The sequence below is a fragment of the Mesitornis unicolor genome, unplaced genomic scaffold, assembly GCF_000695765.1.
Source record: "Mesitornis unicolor isolate BGI_N332 unplaced genomic scaffold, ASM69576v1 scaffold15847, whole genome shotgun sequence".
NCBI lineage: Eukaryota > Metazoa > Chordata > Aves > Mesitornithiformes > Mesitornithidae > Mesitornis > Mesitornis unicolor.
The window spans coordinates 57,544-67,490 of NW_010197289.1; the positions used below are offsets into that span (position 1 = coordinate 57,544).

The following is a 9,947-nucleotide window of genomic DNA, read 5'->3' on the forward strand; positions in this document are numbered from 1 at the left end:
AGCAGGAATTGCTCATTAATTCAGAGAGGTTTGGCATAGCACCTAAAGTTATAAAATTGGTCTACACAGTTTCAGCAAAAAAACCTGATGCTGAAATCAGCTTGTATTGCTGTGATAAAGTGTCAGGGTTATGTAGCAAATTTAAGGGAAATAACTGTGCATTTTTAAATTCCTTATGTCCTTATATACAGAAGACTCTCACATCTATCTAAAAGTCTGAGCTAGATATTATTATTTAAGGGGTACTAACATTAGTATAGGAGTATTTCACTTTCCAGTCCAAAGAATTATTTTAGCCATTCTCGATTAGGCAATATTTTAATTTGTTAATGAACTACCCAGGTCTATCTATTAAGACATGCTTGATGAACTGACTCAAAGAGGGACATAAAAATGCTGTAGTTAAGGAAAAGAGAACATTTGTAATAATAACATTCAAGTGAGGGCAGAGCCAAGTAACCAGTCCAGCTGGGATTCCTCTGTACTAAACACTGTGTAAATGTACCCTGGTAGTTTGGTAACTGGTACGTGCCACCCATCACAGACAAACAAAATGTTCCGTCAGTTTTACTTGTCTGCAAGCCTTTGACAGACTAAGTCTGGGTTAATCTAATCTAAATTTAGGCACCTAAATTAGATGCCAGGAGATGGCAGCAATGAGCACAAATATGGCAGCTCTTGGGTAGCAAGGGTCTGGAGGGATGTCCTGTGGGGAGAAGATGACTACAGTAAGGTGAGATTAATGAAGGCTTAAAATCTATAAATCTATTAGTTCTAATCCACACAAGGAGAGGAGAAGACAATTTTATGTTGTTATGCATAATCATTGGATTCTAATGAAAAAATATCTTCATAATACCCTCATTAATGACACCAGCTGAGTTGTATCTGCTAAAATAATTTCCAGTCATTTGCCAGTCCCAGAATAAGGACCAAACCCAAAAAATAGGCAAATGGAGGGCTTATTAAACTCAGAACTTATGAGCTGCAATAAAATTTCCTTGACTAGTAAATATTTCTATTTCTCCTGGCTCTAGGAAAAACGAACTTTCATTTTATGATCGTTTGTTTATACCTAATACTTTCTTCTGAGAACTAAAAACCCATTCTTCTGAATATTAAGGAGTTCAGTGTCACTGATTTTGTAAGAGTTTGATTGTATCCTGGCAGCAAGCATCACTTCAAAAATCCCCATTTCCTGCCTGAAGAAAAATTTCAAGGACAAATAACTTTGAAATGACTTTGAATTACATTATTCTAAAATTCAAGCTAACCTCTGGCCCTCTCACACTTGATAAAAATCACATTTCAGTGTTCCAATACAACTAGCTAACATTAAGCTCAAAGCATTGTAGAGGCCAACAAATAAGACCATCTAGTTTTATGACAAATTTCTTCACACATATTTATCAGTGCATATCTAACTGACTACACAAATAAACAAGACTAGGCACGCTTTTGAAAGCAAAGGAATCTTGGCCACAAAAAAAGTGAGCCAAGTGTCTTAAAGAGGCTGACTTTAGGATATTATTTTTGGCATCTCTGCATATCAACATATACATACTAAGTTTTACACAGATCCTTTCATGCACTTCAGACAGTAAATATAGGTCTTTGGGTTAATATGTATATACATCCTTTTCCAATCATGGTTCTATAAATACAAGGGTCCTACTCAGAGCAAATCGGCACTGATCAGTTGAGACAATTAGAGCTGTGCAGGCTTTTATAGTAGCTGATAATCTTCACCAGTGTCAGAATACCCCAGTTTATATTTTTATCATGCATTTATTTCATTAACCTATGCAATTCCAACCAGCATCTTCAGATTCATTTTTGATTTGTCAGTGTCTTACTATTAACATGCAAATATTGTACCAAAGAAATTAAGGATGTGAGAAGATAAGGAGGATTAAAAAAAAGTCACAGAAGAGCTATAAATAACTAAACTGATACTCTGGATTCACCAAGTGTTTAGCAAGTATACTGTAGCCATCGATACCATTCAGAGTAAAGCCAGTTATACTTAAATTTCCTTCTCACAAAGAACAGATATAAGGTACAGCAGCTGCAAGCAGATATCCATAAAAATAAGCAAAATATTACGTGGAACAAGGCTAGGATAGCTGTGGTCATGCAGGTCAGTATAATTCACCGATTTGCTGATTTTGATTTAAATGGTTTACTAGCTCTGCTTCTGAGCAGAGCTAAAGCTTCTCCTGGACCCAAGTCTCATCTGTTCTGCAGCCCACCTTGTCAGTAACAGAGAGGGGTCAGGGCTGGGCAGATACCACTCCCCACCCCACACTGAGCATACATGCCTCTATCACATGGAAAATTATCCCAATTGATCCCAATTGATTTTGCAAAAAAGCTGTATGTCCAAAAATTGGGATGAATGCTTCCTGGATCATCCTAAACTAAGTTTTTTCTTGGAAAAAAAAAAAATCACACAAAACCACCAACTCAGCATTTAGAAATGGCATCAATAAAGCACATTTTTCAGAACCTCATTCCATTCCCTCAGCAGTAAGGCTAATATACATCCATTAAAGATTTCTGAGACACAAGTCTCTGCATGCCTGAGCCGTTGTGAGCATCCGCATTGATGCTGGCACTGTCTGAAAGTGACTGGCTCCACCTATGACACAGACTTGATCTGTGCTTGAGCTCCTCCAAGATTTCCAGGGAAAAACAGAAAGTCTTTAGCATCGCCTTGAACAAAATTTCCAGGCAGGAAAAGACCTATAGGCTTGCAGCATTACAACAGCTGAGGAAAAATTTGGCTTACATTAGAGAAGGGAGAGTCGTAACTCAAAAGTGCTTTACTGTTGATCTTAAATGCTACCATAGGATTTCACAATGAAATTATGTTTCCTGTCTACGAAAGCACATCCATCATGGCACTACCAATGCATCTCTAGTACTAGCATAAGTAATGACTGAAATAACTGTATGTTCAGTGGAGATTAATATATTTTCCATTATGCATCATCTCCAATGAGAAGGGGTTAGTTTATTTATCAACATTACTTTTATTTTGCTGATAATCTTCTTAGACTGTGTAAATACTTTAAAGCTGTTGTACCAGCAGCTGAGACAATTACAGGAAAACCAAACAGATGAAATAGTTACTTTCACTTTCTCTTAAACTTAAAATACAGATTTATCTAAATATTTTTATGAAATGGATTCAGAAATTACACACAATGCAGAGTATCCTTATTGAACACGCTGATAGTCTCACCAGGTATTTGGAAGGCAAGAGGTAACAGTATGGCCCGGGAAACTCTTTAGTCAATCATTTTTAGGCAGGATATAAATGGATACAGAAGTATTCATTTGAAACCCAGAACATTTCTAAATATCTAATTTAAGAATTATTGCCTAACATTCACTCTGCAAGTTTCTCACAGACACATCGCACTGAGCATATTTTCAACATGCAGAATATTTTCTGGTTTGAAGTTGTGCAATTACTCCAGACAGAGATTTTCACCCCACCTCATAACTCTCCAGTACTTCTGATATGCACAATAGCCTGAGTCAAGCAAGGAAGATGTTTGTCACTGAGATTTCAGGTGTCTAATGCTGACAGCGCTGCAGGGCAATAAAATCAGCCTTGGTGCAGTAGGCTATGTAGGTCATCCAACCCAGTGACCGTGACCTTCTGACACAGAGAACTGACATTCACAGTTCTGCAACAAACCAGTTCAGTGACCTTTAAGACCTGATGACCATAATACTTGGTACAGTAATGAGATTTGCTTGTGCTCTTGATATAGAAATCTTTCTTGTCTTTATCCAAAATTTTTTATAGTTATAATTTAGGAAATTTGGGGAAATTATGTTTTTAAATATGTAAGGTATTACAGCTTATTTCACTAAGGACACATGAATATCCATAGCCAAGTTTTTAATGGAGTCTGGAAGTTTTGATTGTAAATGCCTAGAACATATAGGTTTCACCTTGGGGCACAGAAGCTATTACACTGTATCTCACTGTATCATAGTACAACATATACAGTCCACTGTAGGACCATAGGAAAGAAGTACAGCAAAAAACCCATTTGCTCTCATTGCTGAGTTTCAAACTCTGCATTAAGCTATGGCACAATACTGTTAAAACAGTTTTGCTACTTACTATCAAAAAATGGACGTAGATACTTGTTGTATCCTTTTATTATTTTTTGTATAGTTGGTGGAAGAATTTCACCTTTTCCTTCAGCCTCAGGAGCCTGCATTAACCTAAAAGGAATGAAAAAAATGAGGATGCTTTAAAAGAACATCATCAGTTATAGCAGAGATGACATTCCAGAAAAATGCTGTATTACTTTCAAGGTTACTCATTATTACTTTCTGTCAGATATCATGAAACATTTGTATCTTTGCATTTCACAGCACTGTAGAAAAATAATGTTCTAGAAAATACCAGATTTTATAATTTGTAGTGGTCTCTTATTGGGAAAAAAAATACCACTTTCATGCCTTGAAGTCTATCATTTCTTTAAAATGTATCATTTCCTAACAACTCCCCAGAGAGTGTAGTTCCATTTTCTTTAATGCTTTCTCTGTAAATAGGGCAATATTGTTACAACACAGGAATGTGGAAAGGGTGTTGATTGTTTATTTCAGCATTTAAAAATAAGCTTCTTTTTACATAATGAAATACATTCAATTTAGCTCCTGGAGAAAGACAGAAACAAGCCTCAGAGATTAATGCACAAAAATCCACTTTTAAAATCCTGCTTTTACAGCATAATTTTTAAACAGGTTACAGAAATAATCCCTTTGGGCAAAACCAGTGAAGCATAATGAGAATGCAAACCACTTCTATGTTTAGACACAGTTACAAACATGACCCACAGAAGCCAAATATAAATAACTACAGACCCCATTCTTGCCCTCGGGCCCCTGCAACAGCCTCCTTGAGAGGTTCCTAGGAAGACTGAGCAAAGCAACTGAGAAAGATGCATACCTGAAAAACAGTTCTTTATTCAGACCACCTCAGGATTCATTTTTACATTATTTTTCTTCCTTCCCCCGCCCCAAACTTTTATGGGTCTTGATGGCTGACAGCTGTGAGAGGGACAGCCAGAACCATTAAGGACTTTTACACTGTAAATAACTGTCCAATAGCTAAAAAAGCTTTGTTCTCAATTTCTGTTGAAGCCCTAAAGTGAGCACTCTGAATGTACAAGCAGGAAGTGCTCACCCATCACAGACTCGGGCTGTGCACTCCATAAATAAAAGTACAAGTGGTATTGACTGCTAGTTGCTAATGATGTGAGAAAAGTGGAGGTGTGACTTTTCTTTAATTATGAAGGTGATAAGCAAATAATTGATTGACTCAAGGAAGCGTAGCTGACTGCAAGCAGGGTTGTTGTCTTTGTTGGTGAGGAGCAGCCACCTATATAGTCAGCAGGAGAGGACCTACCTGCTCCTTACTTCCTCTGCCAAAAGGGATTGGTCATCAAGAGTGACTGGCTCTACCCCTTAGCTCTCCTACAGGAGATAAAAGAGCTGTAGTTGTAGTATGAACAGCTTTGGGGGAAAGAATGTAAGTACAAACTGATGGCTGAGAGAGCACTGATGTTTCGTGGTACCTCCTAGTCTTAAAGCCTCTGCTTCTTCTTCCCAATGATATTTTTGGGTTTCCTGCAGCCTTCCAAAGCTTGCTCCTTTGATTTGAGTTTTACTGTGCTCCTGTGAAAACTTGAGCTGCTCAGTCAGAAAACTGTGGTTTTTATCCACTAAGATTAATCCAGTATCTTAGACTGGCAAAACTTAAATGTTATGACAATTTTACTGAATGCACATGACCAAATAGCACTGTGATTTTGGAAGTGGTGTCCACTGTCTTTAAGTGCTGCTATTGCTGCTTAATTTTTCTGTTCACCAAACCCTATTCCCACATAAGCGACTGTTTTTCATTAGCAGTCTTATAACTTAGGTAGCTTAGCTATTTGAGTGGTCTGATTTCCCTTATTTTGTCCCTGGTTTTTATTTCTTTATTGCTAGTGAACTAAGTTATTACTTTACTTAATATTAAGTGTGGTCTTGAGTAATGCTAGCATTGAAATAAGGAATATTTCTCCTGTAAATTGTGTCCTAAATAAAACAAGCACAGCTGTGTTGAGTTGAAAAGTAAACATAAATGAAAAGGCTGGTTTATGTTGCACAAAAGTGTTGGAACTAGAAATGTACTTGAATTTAATTAATTCCTTAAATACTGTACTTGCAACAGATTTTGCTGCTTTTGTGACATAATTTTAGCTATGTGTTCAATGAGCTCCATGAGTTTAATTTCACAGTTTTACTGGATTGGTCCTGAATGATTTTCGCATATTGTGAAACAATGAAGGAAAACTTGTCCCTTTTCCACAGCAAGGGATAATATTGTTCTGCTCATCAGTATACAACTATAGAGTGGTCTGGTGCATCATCATTAACAACTATTTTCTGAAATACATCTTAAATATTTAGCCTTATTATTTGCAAGTCCTTCCCTTAAATCACCTGTGGTGCATTTTGAGACAAATGTTAATTTCCTTCATTGATACATGATGTGTGGCCTCATATCTTTCATCTTTGATTTTACGGTTAAGTAAGAACTTGCTGGAATGAGAAAGCTGTTGTGCAGTAATTGAGGCTATGAATTAAGGGGGTGTTGTCCCTTGTGTGCTATTTTGCCATGCAGTCTTTGAGTAAGTCCTACCGTGGTAAGCCAATATACGAGAGGAACCTGATGCTTCCTAAATGTGTATGTGTGATGTTAGCATCCTGGTAACTTCATGCATTCTCAGAAGCAGATTGCTAGTGCTAGAAGGAAAGTAACCTATAGACATTACGCGCCTTAAGTGGTTTCTACATTTCTAGGGGAAGATGCCCAGTTTCATCTGAATTGCTTTTCATGTGCCCCATTCACCACTAAGCAAGAGTGAACTCACAGCTGCCCACATTCTTGTAGGAATCTTAAAAAAAAAAAATCATATATCCTTATGTAGGGTTCACAAAGGTTAAAAATAAAAGCTGAGACTCTTTCCTCTTATGTATGTACATATTCTCATCAGTTCATATAAGCTTCTCTTTTACCCATTATTTATGTTTTAAAAGGTAACTAACTGCATATGTTTTAGTTCCTGCATTTTCTTACTGTATTTGAAATACTTTGGTACACAGCTAGGCATGGAATTTCCTTGTAACAGCTGTTTCAGCCACTGAGAGAATAGAAGGTTTTTACTGAAGAAAACTGAAGGTATATTTAATTGACAGCCTGGGATATCTATCTGTTCTGGACTGTCAGTATATAATACATGTTTTAAACTCTTCAGGTTCAATGACTCATGCTAGCTTTTATAAATAAATTCTAATTATTTCATTTCCTTGGTTATTCTAATGACTCAAAAACTTAGTAGTTTTACAGGCTGGGCTAAACTTGGAAGGTACAACTACTTGTTATTTAATGTACTTTCAAGTTAGTGTCTTAATAGAATCGGGTAACTGCAGGGAGGAAAAGGGAACATCTGCCCTAAACAGCAGTACATACCAATGCTTAAAACGAAACTGCAGTCTAGATACATGTATGGGAATATTTTTCCTGGCTATTTTTTGTCAGAAGTTATGTATCATGAAAGAGGCAGAAACACCTTAGAAGTGAAAGAAGGGAGAGACAAAATGCCAAACATAGTCTGAACAAGGTTTTGAAACACCTCTCTCAGAAAAAGCTGGGAGAAAAGAAAGCTTTTTTTCAGGCAATCCACTGACAGGCGAAGGGTTTACAGATGCAAACAAAGGTGTTACTTCTTATTTCATATCTGACTTGCTTAAGGATACAGGCTTTTGTATGGTCTTTGCAGATAAACTGCAGCAGAATTGCCCAAATAACTGAATAATTCCCTGCTTCAAAACACCCAATACTGTGATAGGGTTTTGGTTAATTGGTGAGGTTGAAACAGTAGCACTACATTACCACTTACCAGATACAGGATCAAATATTTAAACAATATAAGTGTTCTTACATGCAGAAAAAAATCTATATGTGACAGAATTTTCTGGATATGACCCTATAAACTTGGGCTAGTATTCTTTAATTTGAAAACACCCTTCCTGAAATAAATGGAAGTCCTTCTTGGGATCAAATAGCATATATTTACTTAAGCTGATTCCTGATACTGATCTGAAGTCTAAGTTCTACTGATTACTCTGATAAATTTGCCTTAATTTTTTTCACTTCTTAATAAAAATATTTCTCGGAAACTAGCCATACAGGCAACCCCCTGGATATAGATTTTAGTACGTATGCCTATGGTCTGATCATAATGTAATTTAATGTCATGTGCTGAAAGTAAAGATAAGAAATGTCATTCAGGAAGGGAAAACTAGAAAGTAAGGTGGAGTCTGACAGCCTGGCATAAGACTGTGAGGGCATGTGTTGTGACAGACCGTGTCCTCTGTATGTGATAGGGAAGATGAGGCTCTGACTGTCTCTAAACTTAAAACAACCACCACCACAAAAAATATCCCACTATTGATTATATTGCTTAGAAATATTTCTCTATTTTGGTGCTAAGGGTAGTTTTGTTTTAAACAGCACTTCCCCAAACCTTCCTGATTTGTGCACTGCAAAAAAGACATTTGTGTACCTAAGCATCATCTTGGCTGTGAGCAAGCCAAGGGGCAGAGCTGCTTCTCAGCCTGTGTTTGGATTTGGATACAACATGGCTGGATCAGCTCAGCACTGTGCACTTGTGTCCAAACTAAATAGGTACCATGCATACACGTAACTCCCATGAACACTTTACAGGAATTAACTGTGCTTCTGGATACTCTTAGCCATGTGAAGCTGTAATAGAAGATTCACAAAGTCTGCCTGATAATAATGAACGCAATTATATACCTTGTGCAGAACTTCTCAGGGAATTTTGCCTCATTACTTAGATGCTTCTGAAATTTTTTTAGTCTCTTAGCAGTGCTTTAATACTGCAAAGCCATGAATCAGCCTATGATTATGGAGTGTGGCAAGTCACAGCTGATAGGAAAGGAAGGTGGAATTAGAGCAAGTGTGTGTTCTGGGCAGGGATCTCTTGATAGCACTGGAGGAGGTGGCGGAAGATGGGTGTTTTAAACTCCCTTTCAGGGGACTGTTCCACCTGCCCTCACAACCAAGCAGAGGCTTTATCTAAACGTGTTTGCACACTTTCTTGAGCTAAAGCTCAGGCAGAATCTTATCTTGAGAAATTTAGTGGGAAACCAAATAGCTTAGGCAATTCTACAAAGTATATTGGCTAACAGACTTTAATATTAAATATAGAATTATTTCAGGTTTTAATGACAATGTTTAACCTGTCCATGTTTGCATTTTCCTATTAGAATTACTTATAAAGAATAGGTTTTCCTCATTTTTATAGAAGGAATATAGTTTAAGTGTTCCATTTCTATCTTAAGTTTTTTGTCATGGCAACCGCACTGTTAGCAGGATTGCCTGGACACAGAAGGGATCAGTTTCACCTTCCAGCTTAACACAATTCAACTTTCCTAAAGACTTCACAATTTCAGCAACAGAGAATAAGATACCAATGTTTTGACCACGTAACTCTTTTTAAGACTCTTTCCTTTAGTAGTGAGTGCACAACGATGACTTTACTGCCTCAAGCTTATAGTACATCTAGGTGGACTGTGTGCTTCTGTCCTTGGGCAAGGTACTATGCTCCAGGCAAGAACCATGTGCCCTTCTAAATTTGTTAAATATCTGATATTCATACTCTCTACACAGTAATCACTCATTTGAAGGATCATTTGCTTAATTTAAAGCCCTTTATTTTTTCCCTTTTGCTTTTTTATTTTATTTTTCAGTCTTCTCAGTGAAAAAAATCTGTAACTCAATCAAAGCAGCTGAGATGATTTGTGAAGGAATTCAGTGCTGTATTTCTGTTATTAATATGCAG

General features: G+C 37.0%; 1 protein-coding gene across 1 annotated transcript in view; it reads right to left on the minus strand.

Moving 5' to 3' along the window:
* LOC104544027 (gamma-aminobutyric acid receptor subunit pi-like) overlaps nucleotides 1-4,208 on the minus strand; it is a gene marked incomplete at its 3' end in the record, with an annotated part of 35,108 nt that extends 30,900 nt beyond the window's left edge. The window contains exon 1 of the mRNA XM_010188765.1: nucleotides 4,145-4,208. The remainder of the gene's footprint in view (nucleotides 1-4,144) is intronic.
* Nucleotides 4,209-9,947: the final 5,739 nt, after the last annotated feature.